Here is a 14,712-nt window from a genome sequence, read left to right as displayed (position 1 = left end):
GAAATAATCTATCGCGACCAGGATGAACTCATGCCCATTCGACCCCTTTGGAGTGACAGCCCCGATCACATCAATTCCCCAAACTGAAAATGGCCATGGCGAAGTCATATTGTACAGCTTCGACGGCGGGATGTTCATGCGATTTGCATGAATTTGACACTTGTGGCATCGCCGGACAAAACCGATACAATCCTCCTCCATGGTGGACCAGTAGTAACCCTATCTGAGGATCTTCCATGCTAGCATTACTCCGTTCATATGTGCACCGCATTCTCCTCCATGGATGGCCTCCATCAGGCGCTCTGATTCCTCAGCTTCGACACACAGTTTATGTATTCCCAGATGACCTCTCTTATACAGCTTACCCCCACAGATGATGAACTGAACGGCCATTCTTCTGATTGCCCTTTTATCCTTGGCATTTACCCCTGGAGGGTATGCTTCCTTCTCTAAGAAATTCCAAATGTCATAATACCAGGGGTTTTCGTCCTGAACCTCATCTATAGCAGCAATCGACTCGTAGGCTGGTGCAAATTTCTGGTCAATGACGACTGGACGCATCCGGATTCCAAACGGGATGTCTATCATGGAAGATGGAGTTGCTAAAGAATCTGCGAACCTGTTGTTCTCTCTTGGAAGATGAGCAAAGTTTAACTTCTCGAACCTAGGAATTAACAAGTCCAAGGTCTGGTGATACATCATCATCTTTTTTTCTTTGACTTTCCAGTCTCCTTTTGCTTGAGACACAACAAGGTTCGAATCCCCGATAACATCCAACCGTCTTGTCCCTAGTTCAAGGGCTGCTTCTAGACCGGTAATACATGCCTCATATTCAGCTTCGTTGTTCGAGACTTTGAACCGGAGTTTGAAGGCTAGAGGGATACGAGAATTGTCGGGTGCTATCAGCAGTACTCTTATCCCATACCCGTATTGATTTGACGCTCCGTCAAAGTACATTGTCCAATATTCGTCGTCGATGTGCAAAATGGCTTCATCTGGGAATAAGTACTCAACTGCTTTACCTCCTTCGACTGGATGATCGGCTAAGAACTCTGCCACTGCTCTTCCCTTGACTGACTTGCGTGTTACATATTTCAGATCAAATTCGGAGAGCAACAGCAGCCAACGAGCTAGCCTACCCGTAAGTGCCGGTTTCTCGAAAAGGTATTTGATGGGATCCAATCGTAAAACCAACATTACAGAGTGAGCTAACAGGTAGTGCCGCAGCTTCCTGGTAGCCCATACCAAAGCTAAGCAAGCCTTCTCTAATGGTGTGCAGCGAGTCTCGTACTCTAGCATCTTCTTGCTCAGATAGTAGATGGCCCTCTCCACCTTATCCTCTGATTCCTGTGCGAGCATGCAGCCCATTGTGGTCTCAGTCACTGAGAGGTACAATATCAACGGTTTCCCCGGCTCTGGTGGTGACAACACGGGCGGATTCTGCAAGTATTCTTTGATCTGTTCAAAAGCAGCTTGGCATCGGCTGTCCCATTGGAATTTCTTGCCTTTCTTCAGGAGACCAAAAAGTGGTTCACAAGTCAAGGTTAATTTTGAGATAAACCGTCTTATGAATTGCACTTTACCCAGAAAGCCTCGCACCTCCTTTTCCTTGGTGGTGGCATTTCTAAGATGGCCTTGATTTTTGAAGGGTCGACCTCAATGCCCCTTTGTGTAATCAGAAATCCCAGCATTTTTCCCGCTGTAACACCGAGCGTACACTTCTGAGGATTCAGCCGCAACCGGAATTCCCTGATCCTTTGGAAGAACTTTTGCAAGGCGGTGTAGTGGCCCTCTCTTTCTTTGGACTTGACAATCATGTCGTCCACATACACTTCAACCTCTTTGTGGATCATGTCGTGCAATATTGTGGTCGCGGCCCGTTGATAAGTAGCTCCGGCATTCTTCAACCCAAACGGCATTACTCGGTAGTAGTAAGTCCCCCACAGGGTGGTGAAGGCAGTCTTTTCTCTGTCTTCTGGTGCCATTACTATCTGATTGTACCCTGAGAAGCCATCCATGAATGAGAGCAAAGCATGCCCTGCTGTGAAATCCACCAACTCATCGATATGCGGTAAAAGAAAGTCGTCCTTCGGACTGGCTCTGTTTAAATCCCTGAAATCCATGCACACCCGGATCTTGCCATCCTTCTTCGGTACTGGAACGATGTTGGCCAACCAAGTCGGGTATTCGGAAACCAGTAGGAAGCCTACATCGATTTGCTTGGTGACCCCTTCTTTAATCTTGAGAGCCCAGTCGGGGCGGATCCTTCGGAGTTTCTGTTTGACAGGTCGGGCCTCGGGGTCAAGGGGGATCCGGTGCTGTACAATCTCAGGATCGATCCCAGGCATGTCTTCATAGGACCACGCGAAAACATCTTTGAAATCTTTTAATAAAGCGACTAAGCGCTCGCGTTCCTCCGAAGATAACGTGGACCCGATCTGGACCAGCCGCGGGTCCTCCTCAGTACCAATATTCACGGTAATGATTTCATCCATTAAGGGTTTGACAAATCTCTCCTGCTCCTGCTCAATTAAATGTTGCAAAACCGGAGGAATTTCTTCCTCGTTGTTTTCATCAAAATTTTGAAAGTCTGAGATTATGCAATAAATTAAGGGTACAGAAAAGTACTCAGAAATCACAGTTACTTGATTCTCATTAAGCTCATCCAAATCGTCTGAATTCTCGGTTACAACAGACTCAAACGAGAAAGAAAAAGACGACCTGGACATAACTGTGGCATCCGGGTTATCATCACCAGGATTACCAGACTCAGACTCAGTCGAGCTGGAACTTGATTCCGACTCACAGGACTCGGTGGAATCAGATTCCGGCTCACTACCAAACCCGGTGCTGCTGGACAAGAATCCCTCTTCGTACTGCCAAGCGAGAGAGGGTGCGATAGATGCATCCAAAATAGTTGCTGGTAGGCCCGCAGCCGTTTTATCCCCGATCACGCATACCGAGAAGTTATCCCCCAAGCACTTATGGTCGATCGGAGGATCTGAGAGTAGACTTGCCAGCGCTACCCCCATTTCAAGTTCGGTGTCCTCAGACTGCACTTTCTTACTCTGTTCAACTTCAGTTGATGGGTCTGTCTGCTCTTCGGCAACGTCATCCCTGGGTAGTTGCGGGTCGAAGAAGATCTCAAAACCTGGGACGCGCTTCTTCTCCGCGTTTAGTCGCGGCTCTAGGAAGCCGCAAAACGGAAAGTCCTCCCCCTCGCGGACGAAGCGTCCGTTCAGGGTACCTCGAATGGGCCTATGCATTAATTTGAAAGGCTTCCCAGCCTGCTTTGCTCTGGCTCTTGCGACCATTTCCTTTCCCTTCCTCACCCAGTCCTCTTTGGTGGGCAGATAACCCAAGCCAAAGGTATGAGGGTTATGTGGCACTTCGGCCAATGTTGAGACGCCCTTCCGGCTGTTTCTTTCCAATCCCATCCCGGGGATGTGTTGCAATTTGTTCATGAGGTAGACGGATTGAGCACTGACGTACACCCCCTCATTCACCGCCATAATATTCTGCACCACTCGAGCCTCAGCCAAAGTGAACCCGAATAAGAACACATCCTCAGTGCCATGCTCGATTTCCAAGACTGGTGTGGACACTTCTGGCGGCGGATAGATTGATGAATTCCCAAAAATAATTGCTACCCCCTTCCCGTGAGGGTACTTCAGCATCTGATGCAAAGTGGAAGAGACTGCCTTGACTTGGTGCAACCACGACCCCAAAAGTAGGTTAAAGGTTGGGGGAACGTCCAAGACATGGAATTCAATGTTGTGTTGTCCTGGACCAACCTGAGTCTAAATTTTGATAGTCCCCATCACTTCCCTGCTAGTGTTATCATAGGCTCTGATCACCTGAGTAGTCGGCACGAAGTCTGCGGGTTTCAACCCGATTGCATATGCTGTTCTGGCTGGGCAGACATTGATGGCGGACCCGGTATCAATAAGTACCACCGGTATCCACTTGTCTCTATATTCCATGGAAACGTAGAGGGATTTATTGTGATTTGTGCCCTCAGGCGGTAGTTCTTTGTCTGAAAAGGTCAATGTCGGGGAACCTCCTCCCGGAAAAACCAGCCCAACCAGCTGTTCTGGTGTAGTATCTATAGAGAGTTTGGCCCTGTCCATGGCGGATAAGACAGCCTGTCTGTGCACCCGCGATGCCATAAGCAGTCCCCAGATGGAGATGTCTGCTTGTATCTTCTTTAGTTGTTTCAGTACAGCTTCCTCTTCGATCTGCTTCTCTTTTTGCCTCTCGGCTTTTTTGTCTTTCCCAGATGTCTCGGGTTGGTCTAGGTGTGGGGGCTTGAAGTACCGCCCACTTCTTATCATGTGATCAACCTCATCGAGGTACCAGGTGTCGTCCGGTTGATTACTTCCCCAGTCTTCGTCTGTGTGGGCAAGACATAAGTCATCATCTTCCCACCACATTCCGTTGGCATTCAAAAGGCACCTGTCTGGCTCGGGTATGTTTGTACTCACAGCACTTTCAGGCTGCATGCTCACAGCATCCTCTGTTCTTGTGCTCACAGCACTTTCGATCTCCTCATGAATTTTGGCTTTTCCGGTTCTCTCAGAACCCTGTTGTTCTACCTACGTCAGTGCAGTTTGTTGCTCAACTTCTCCCGCATTCACAATGCTTCTGTTCTGAGCGAAATTCTTTGTATCGGTGCTCTCCGGCAATGTAACCTGACTTCCGGCCCTTCCGGCCACAGTTGATACTCTCGCCCCTGCCGGGCCTTATTCTGGTTGGGATTCTTCAACTACATCTGGCTGATCATCCAGCCATCCAGAGGCCTCTGTTGATTCCTCATAATCAAACCAGTTGACTGCTGCGCCCCTTGATTCTTGGTCATCGAAAAACTATAGGTTGGCAAAGTCCTCCTCCATTGCCGTCAAATCATTTGCCCCTTGCTCAAATCCACCCCCTTGGATCACACATAGCTCTTCCTTTTCCGGCAATTCTAAACCCAGTCCAGTCCAACCTGTTGACAAGATGTACTCACTCGGATCATAGACTTCCTCAGCAAAACTCTGTTCAATCCCAGACTCAACAATTCCATCCTTTTCTGAAGTCTGCCTTACCCCATCTTCGATGGTCACCACCGTCGGCTCTGGTTGGGTTGTGGAGATGTCCAACATGCACAAAGAGTCAGTGCAGTCGGGAAGGAGCACCTCCATCTTAGGTAGGTGGGTAGGAGTAATATAGATGCTGGGATCGTAGGACACGACCCCGGTCTGGATAAGATTGACTCTTTTGGGCGGTGGAGCTTGGTTGTGTGTAGGGAGTGGGTTGGTTGTGACGTTAGGTTTCTCTGGAGGTAGAATCACATTTTTGTCAACGAGGTCTTGAATCTCGTGACGCAGCCTGAAACATTGGTCAGTATCATGACCGTGCTGCTGGTGATATGCACAGTACTTGGATGGGTTGTGAGAGGGTGGAAGTGGATTTGGTAATGGCCTCGGCTCTAGCGGTTTTAGATGCCCCTTTCTGATTAAGACCCCCAAAGCCTTGGACAAAGGCATGTACAGTGGGGTGAAGGTTCTTTGGCCTCTGGGCTGGTGTTTAGTGGTTTGGGTATTACTTCTGGATGCACCGGAGAAGTGTGTGGCTGCCATGGGTTTCGGAAAAAGAGGGGGAATAGTGGTGACCATGCTCACCTCTGAAGCTCTTGCCGTTGTAGCGCCACTCGGGCCTGCATTGTTGTTACGGTTGAAAGTCCTCCTCGGTTGCTCCCTATCCTGGTCAACCAGACCTTGCTTCATCGCATCTTCAATTTGTACCCCCATCTCGTGTAAATCTAAGAAGGTGGGAAAGGGGAGTACAATCATCTTCTGCATCAATTTCGGTTGGAGATTGCGCACAATCATCCTGATTTGGCCTTTATCAGTGGGCCTCAAAGTCATCATCGATGCCTTCGCCCTCCATCGAGTTACAAAATCTGAGAAAGTCTCTTTAGGCTCCTGCCTCGTTGTTTCGAGATCACGAGTTGTAACCTCGATCTGCGTATTGTACGAGTACTGTGCGACAAAGGCCTCAGCCATTTCATCCCAGCTTCTTTTCACCTCATCCTCTAACTTCGCGTACCAGATGGCGGCCACACCTGACAGGGTTTAGCCGAACAGTGAAAGCTTTTGTGGTCGGGTTAGGCCTATTGGCCGCAAGATGTCTGAGAATAACCGGAGGTGGACCATGCGATCCCCGGATTCCTCGAAACGATCAATCTGCGGCATCTTGAACCTATCTGGCAATGTTACGGCCACATCGGTATATCCGTCCTCGATGTCCAGAATAGCCTTTACTCCTTGTGATTTCTTGAAGAGCTTCTCAAGCTTGCTCAGTTTCAGAGCGGTATGGTCTATTTCGAACTCGAAGGGAGAGCCCAGGTGGTTGAGGGTATGGGTCTTGGACAGTTAAGGCGGAAGCGGGGGCGGAGCTGGCCCTGTTGGAAGATTCGTGTCCTCTTGCATGTTCTGGACATTTGGCACGGTGTTCTGGGTGTTCGGTAGAGCATTCTGGACAGTAGGTGCCTGCTCGGGTAATGGAGCCCCTGGCGGAGGAGGAACTTGATGTGAAGCAGATGCCGCATTCTGCTGTTGCAGTCTAGTGATTAGCTCGGCTTGCTGGGCCATGATCGCGGCCTGCTGTTTGGAGAACTCCGCTTGACGGGCGGCATCCTCCTGCATTTGTCTCATGTTCTCCTGCATTTGGCGCATCAGGGCTTCCATTCCTGATGTATTTTGCTGATCCATCCGACTAACTGGTATGTCTATTTCTATATTAACAATCGAGACCTCAGTCCTATTGCCCTCTGATGGAGTAACCCACTATTCTGGCAACCTCTGTTCTGACACACTGCGCTTTCTTGGCCTTCTTCTGACAACAGGGGGTAGAGAATGGAACACTGGCTGTCCGTCAATTAGATCCTCAGATCGATTGAGTCGACGACCTCGTGTCCAAAGTGCTTGGGGAATATCTACTGGGTTGGAAGCAATTGTGCTAAAATTGCTCCTAGCAAAAAGATAAATAAAGCAATAAGGAAATAAATAAACAGATAAACGGACAGCATAACAGCTTAAAGTAAATGCATGACACACAGCCGGGCATAACAACCCACAGTCGATAAGCTGAATACACACTGTCCTCAATCACTGATTATTATCCCTGAATCACTACCCCCAAAACTGAATTTCTGATATCCGCAGATAACTTATTCTCAAATACTGACTGATGCCCGCAGGCCTGATGCCCAAACTCATACACTGATACATGCATTCCCTGTAGAGACGCACTCTAAAGCACATAGCAGATAATTGAGAGCCAAAACACCCCTATGTTGGGGTAGGGTTTCCCTGTCCTATTTTGTCTGGAACTAGGGTTCCATTACGCACGCAGCGGCTTCAAACAACCTATCGGGTAAGCAACCTGTCCTAGTTTGGAATGGTCACTATGGATCCGAATATGCACTAGGTCGAATGGTCAAAAAGGGTGCCGCGGTAAAACCGGGGTTTGTGTTCCCATACTGGCAGAGCCCACAACCGGTCAGCCTTATGGTCATGCCTTGACAAGACAAGCCTCCGGTAAACCGTTCAGGAATAGCAGATGGCAAACACGGTGTCCTAGGTGCACTAATGCAAATGCAATGCAAAGAAACACACAAGTGTAGTGAAAACCAAATATCATGAGTTCGAGTCAAGTTCTCTAAATCCCCAACAGAGTCGCCAGAAACTGTAGACGTCCCCAGAACGCCCCAGGGAGGAACGAGTCCCCCCGTTCCGTTCGATATTGGGCTCACTATAGTTCAGGACTCTCAAATTGTCACGATTCTTAATCCGAACCAAAGAGTCCAAATCCGACAAATCATTTTGAGAAAACAGATTTTGAAAGAAGTGCCAAACATGGACTACTTTGCCAGATACAGAGTCGCCACCTAAATATTTTATTTTGGGAGAATTTAGGAAACCCTGACTCGTTGCCTAAGGCCACGTGTCCATCATCACCAAAGTTGCCTCGGCTCAGGAACTTGGGTACGATTGGGGAAGGTCACTTCGTGAGCACCCCCGCTCGCCCCGATCAAAGATCGGCCTCTACTAACCATGATATCAAGTTTTGAAAATATTGTGTGTCCTTATTTCGGTTATTAGCCTAGATTTACTATGTGATGCGCACAGCATACAAGTATAGGATGGATCGCCTGAATTGGAACAAAATATTTCATGTTTGTTTGTTTGAAAGATGGTTTGCTACTCGCAAGTAGGCTTAAAATGCAGATTTTGCCGCCCTCGGGTGGGCTTAGAAAAGATGGTTTTGCCACTATCTAGTGGGCTTAAAACTCACAGTTGATGATTTGTTGCAATCCGAATAACCCAACCTTCACCCAGAGGCATTCAGGCAGTTATATCACATAAGCATATAGCCTCATGGTAAGCATGCTATTCATGGCAGTCACTCACACGCATGCAAGGATGCTAAAGCATAAAACTTACCGAGTACTCCACGCCAAAACAAAAGCTAGGTTAGAAATCCATGCATGATCCTAACTATACAGAAATGCCTAATGCAACACATGCAAAATGCAACTATAGCAGGCTCGGCTATTCTAGACATGGCATATGAAATGCTACAGCTAACATGTATTCAATTTGGAATTGAAAATACGATGCAGTTAGTATGATGCGCCGAGCCCGGTGCATGCAAAACAGATGAATGAATGCAAACATGCTATCATACTGTATGCTAATTGAAATATGCCCTAATCTAACCATCATAAGCAGGTAAATAAAAGGGAGAAAGACGTGGGGTTGGAAGACATGCATCGCACACACGCACACTTATTACAATATTGCCCTCGCGCAGAGGGTCCGAATAAAATAATATACAGTCCCGAATAAATATTACAGTCTAAATAATTACAAAAATCCTAATTAATTTACAAATTAATCTAGGAAAGCTATGAACTGGCATGCAAGCCAGGGACTGCCTTGACTCTGATGAATGATGTATGTTTGGGCTGCCTTGCGCGGAAATCCACTGGGATGCCCCAATTAGCCTCTGTTTTGCAATTATTCTTGGAAAGCGCGCCAAGCTCCGGAAGGTTGCTAATTCTTGATTTGCTGTAACAGAGAGCAGGAAAGGGGCATAGCAATATATTTTCACATATGTATGCATGCCTCGATCCTCGTGGCACCAATCACGCATCTCGATGCATGATGGCCGAGGATTCGAATTGTGCAACTCAATATAGAATGAATGCACATGAAAAACACAACAGGGCCTAAACTCCATCATGGATAATTCGGAGTGTCGGTGACTGGGAATTGAGACACGTTTCGTCACTCGAAGTACGAAACGTCCCTCGTTTCCCGTGCTTGGGCTAACTCCTATCCCAAGCATGATGCAATATGCATGATATGCATGAAATGCAACTAAGATACAACCTAACATACACAATGCTATGAAATGGCATACACGATGCACGAGATAACATGGCATACACAATGCGCTAACATACAACCTAGCATACACAATGCTATGAAATGAAATGGCATACACAATGCATAATGGACTTACACCAACATGATTGGACCTCAGCCACACTCACATAAGAGGCCATTAGATGAAAATGAGACAACTCGAGATGCGTGCACGCATGCACGCAAACTGAGGACCGACCCTAGGGCACCGAATGCCACTCTAACAAGACATGGCAAGGCATGGAATATGATATGCTAGCATGAAAATTTTGGCGCTAAAATATGACCCGAAACAGCCCCGAATCATGAAAACATGGCACCCGATGCATGAAATGGTCCCGAAATGCAAGATTAAGCACATGAAATGACTTGTAGCTACATCAAGCATGCATTATTTGATCATGACATGTGAAGAAAGATTCAAGGAAGACCCAAAACAAGCATGTTTAGATTTTTAATCAAGGCCAAAAAATGAACACAAATGGGGCTAAGCTAGCATGCAAAAATGGCCCCGAAAGAGAGGTAATGAAGCAAATCACAGCTGCTGGCCCCAAAAATCTGACGGACCTTCAACAATGTTGAAGACGAGACCAAAATATGACCTTTTACAGTTTATGACCGAGCCAAAAACAGTACACAAGCATGCTCAAAATACTATGCAAAACAAGGCCAAAAAGAGAGCTATAACACAAAGTACAAAAAGGAAGCCTCAAACAGTAAAATACCCTTAATGAAACATGAAGAGGGTGTCAAAATAATACCATTTTCAGTTCGGACCAGAGTCCAAAAACAGAAGCACAAGAGACTAATAAATCATGCAAAAATGGAGCCAAAAAAGGGATACAAAGGCAAGTGGAAGATAGAAGCCTCAAAAAGCAATGAGCCTTTCAACAACATTGAATAAGGGATCAAAATAAGCCACTTTACAGTTTATTACATTCCTCAAAACAAATTATACATAGGCCAAAAATACTACACAAGAAATAGGCATACAAAAGAGATAATGAAGCAAGTGCAACAAGGAGGCCTCAAACAGTGAGAGGCCCTTAAACAAAAGTGAAAAGGAGCTCAAAAAAGTGCCACTTTCAGTTAGGGTCGGAGCCCAAAACAGTAAGAGAGTATGGCCTAGAAAGCATGCAAAATATGGACCAAAAGGAGGGAAATAGAGCTTACCCTTGAAGACCAATCTTTTGGCAACTCTTGGCTTGAGTTTGGTGGCTCCTTAGCTCTGAAAATGGCCCTGGAGCTGCTGGAATGGATGAGGGTGGTGTGGTGCTTGGTGGTGGTGTGGAAAGGGGTGTAGGACTTGAAAGGTTTTGAGGCAAATTTTTGTAACCCTAATAACAGAGCTGGAGCTACTGTTATATAGACAAAAAGGGGGGGGGGAAGGGGGGAAAAATGGAGGGAAAACAATCCAAGTTTCCCCCCAAAATGCATCCCCCCGGATACAGAATCTGGAGGGAAAAAGAATGTATATTTGAGATGTACTTGCAGCAAGGATTCTGGCCGGCCGGTTATTGAGGTTGCAGGTGGCCGGCTGGCTTTCCCCATGGCCGGCCGGCCAAGGGTCAAAATGGTCAAACAAGATTAGTGGCCGGCCACCACAGAAAGAGGGCCTCCCATGTGTGCACAACACAACCCTGTGGTAAAAAACTGGAGAAAGTGAACTAGGAGAGAGAACAACCCACTTTTCAAAGGGGCTCAAAAGGTTCAAAAGCAATTACTGGCCGGCCACCAAATATTGGTGGCCTCCCAGATGTGTACATCACAAATATGGGGTTTAGGGTGCAAGAAAATGGCCCAAGGGTGGTCAACATTGGCTTTGAAGTGGGAGAAATCGGGCGACGGATGGCGATGAAGGGATAAAGTTGGCTGACAGAACAATTACTGGCCTCCCATCCTTCTATGACCTTCCTAGCAATGAAACAGAGGTCCCTGCCAAAAATGAACCAAAACCGATGCAAAATGAAGGTTTGGGGGCCGAAACGCGCAGCCCGAGGTCCTGAAAACTGACCGTTAGGCACCGGGAGTGGTGTTTGACCACGAAGTTGGTCTCTCGGACCATAGTGTCCCTCAAAAGGGAGCAAATAAGATGTATGCCAAAAACCGGGGCAAACGGAGGTGGTTAAGCGGTCCCGAACCGAGGCACACGGCCAACGGCTCCGAAAAATCAGAAACTGGGCTCCAAACGGGCGAAATGGCCTACGACCACGAAACGTAGCCTACGGCCACTGAGAGATGATCTACGAGACCTCTCCCTCTCTTCAGGAAGAGAAAATGGAGAAAACGGAGCCTGGTTCGCAAACTGAGGCAAAGCACAAAAGAGCCCGGAAGTCCGGAGGCAAAGCTCGCAGCCGAGACTCTGAAACTTCTTGAGCAAGCACAATATGCAATATCACTGAGTGCTCAACTGGTGACGTCTGAGTCTCAAGGTCGGTCAAAAATGGGATGTCTACACCATCCAATCAGGCTCATCAGACGGCCATTTCGTTTGTACAGGCTAGGCCTATACACCTATCTCTGGCGATTCTGATCTTCACTATTCGCTGTGAATTAATCGAATTGCCATCTTGCATTTTGCAAATCTTCTTCTAGAAGGCAATATTGTTCAGGCTTTAGTCACGTGATATTTTCCCCTCCTCCGTTGGACCTATTAATGGTTTGGGCCTTCTTTGATTTCAGGCTGTTGGGCTGGACTAGACCTTTAGGTCTTGGCCTTAACATGTTTGGCCCTTGGGCCAATATTTTTTATTTCTCCACAATTGCCCCTTTTCGATAATCCTTTTATGGCAGACTATCGAAGAATTCATAGCCGACCTAATTGGAATCTAGATCGTTGCCCTTGTATGTGACACGCGTCCCTTCTATCCTTTTAAATTTAATGATGATGCCCGCCATTTCATCTTTCAATGCACCGTTTTGCTCCTGACACATTAATTGAGGGGTTGTCTCTTGCCCTTTATCATTTCACTCATCGTCCTTTCAGTCTTAGAATCCCATATGCGCTCCATTCAGTCCTTTGCTTGAGGTCTCACTCTGTAATCCTCGTAAGTTTTCTCCTTTTGTTTGATTCTTTCGATTTTGAATTTCCTTTCTCTTCACCTTTTACTGTTCTTCATTTACTTTTACTATGAATTGTTTAAGAAGTTTCTTTGAGTCTGAGGAAAGCATTGCAAAGTTTAGAACTCTGTATAGCAGTCTTGATGATGTTATCGTTCGTCTACCTTCTTCTGATGATAACATCTCAAAGGGGTCAAAGGATCAAATTCCTCTCTCTTTAATAACCATAGTTTGGGGGTAGGGGGAGGGGAGTTCGTTTCCCCCTACATCTTCTTCTTAGGGAGGTATTTTACTTTTACGGGGTACTCCTTTCCCTCCAACTTCTTTAGGATTGTTATGGGTGTAATTGCCTTGAACGACCTGTTAGGGATTAACCTAGGACTCCTTGAGATAAGGTATTGCTATAATTTCATTCATACCACGAAGGAAAAGTCAAAATTTTACTTCAAGCCCAGATCGGCGAAGCATCAACTCGTTCAGATGCTTCTCGATTCTGGCAAAGGTGTCAATAATGTTTGTCATAATAGAGGAAAATTGGGAGTTTCCTTCTGGAGCTGATCGGATCCAACTTATTCCAAAGGTCACTGGTCGACTAGGTTATATTCTGTTCTTTTATTTTCCTATGACGTCGTTTTTGTATTCACTATCTGTCTATTAATGTTTTTTCATTACTTTGTGCAGTGCTTGAAGTTGTTTCTCATCCCAGCAAGTGAGAGGATCAAGTGAACCTTCCTCTTCTGCAACGAGTTTGGTCATACAAAGGGCCACTAGAACAACAACGCCAAGGTCGGGTAGCTCATGTGTTACTTTCATACGTCCCTTATTACAACACCATGATTCCGATAGATAGTATTGATTTTGGTGCCGACGGAGGTTTTGATTTTTATATTTTCTCACATCTTTAGGAGAATAACAAGAAAGTAACTCCCAAAGAGGAGTAGCCACAAGAAGAATCTTCTAGTTCAAAGGCTACAATTTTAGACATCATGCCCCCGAAGAACTTTCTGGAGATAACAGCTGCCAAAAAGTCCCAGAAGGATGGTGAGTCAGCCTTCGCTTCACAAGGTTCTTTTGATCGGCCCAAACGATCCCCGATCGTAGTGGTGGACGACTCTTCTCCTCTTTATGTTGTGGGTGCTACTAAGAGCATTCCCTGAACCACCAAGTCAAAGGTCGGGCAAACATCCCACCAACTAGTCAACAAAGGTCTGGAAGAAGATACGGTCGGATAGCTTTGTTTTGGCTACTGTTGCTTATTCTTCTCCGACCTCTGCCTCCGAGGCAGAAGCCCCTGGCTCCCCGATCATCCTCATACCTACCATAAAGGATCGGCAGGTAACAAACACTGACATCACCATGGGTAATGTTGAAGTGGCGTCTACGATCGTTTGAAGCTCCGTTCTCCCTACCGATGCTGCTCGTCTGGCCGAATAGGCAGACATGGCCATCTTTTCACAAGCCTTGCACTTTTCTTTGGTGGTAAGTGTTTTATTACCCTTTTTGTGAGGTGTTTATAGGAATGTCCACTTATACATTATTTTATTGCCTTTCTTTTTTCTTGGTTACAGGGTCTGTTCTCCACTTATGAGGCCATGGTTTACCATGACAAAATTATTAGGGTTGCGGACAAGTTGAAAATGATAAATGAAAGGCAAGGCAAACAGGTGAAGAAACTGGAGCTACGGTTAGTGGCCTCGGAGGGAAAAGTGGTGGAGGCCAAGCAGAAGTTGCAGATGATGGACTCCGTGCTAAAGTCTTTGGCGTAGGAGATTAATGATCTAAAAGAAGAGAAAGAAAATTGCGTCTGCTCTTGCTGCCTCTAAGGCAAGTCTTTCAGACGCTGTTAACGCGGCCAAGGATGAGGGATGCAATGAGGCCACGGCTGTTTATGAAGAGCAGTTTCCCAAGTTGAAGAACATGCTATTCGAAGACAGGTAGACATCTGCACTTCAAGCTGCTAATGTGCCAAAGGATTTCGAGCTTGGGAAGAACATTCCCCTCCCTTGCCCAGATACGTTGGATAAGCTAAGTAGAGAGACTGCTGAAGGAGCAGGAGCAGAGTGATGTAACCAAGCAACATTCTTTTTTTTTTCTTTTTTTTTTTTTGTTCGAACTACTTTCGATTTATATGAATGGGTGTTAATTCTAATGAGTTTTTGTTGCTTTGATTATTACT

General features: G+C 46.4%; 1 pseudogene; it reads left to right on the top strand.

Moving 5' to 3' along the window:
* The window catches only part of LOC145802737 (putative UPF0481 protein At3g02645), a 31,079-nt pseudogene extending 16,777 nt beyond the window's left edge, over positions 1–14,302 (top strand).
* The last annotated feature ends 410 nt before the right edge of the window (positions 14,303–14,712 follow it).

The sequence above is a fragment of the Camellia sinensis genome, chromosome 11 (assembly GCF_055761805.1).
Source record: "Camellia sinensis isolate YWXY chromosome 11, ASM5576180v1, whole genome shotgun sequence".
NCBI lineage: Eukaryota > Viridiplantae > Streptophyta > Magnoliopsida > Ericales > Theaceae > Camellia > Camellia sinensis.
This window is presented reverse-complemented; position numbering and strand designations above follow the sequence as displayed.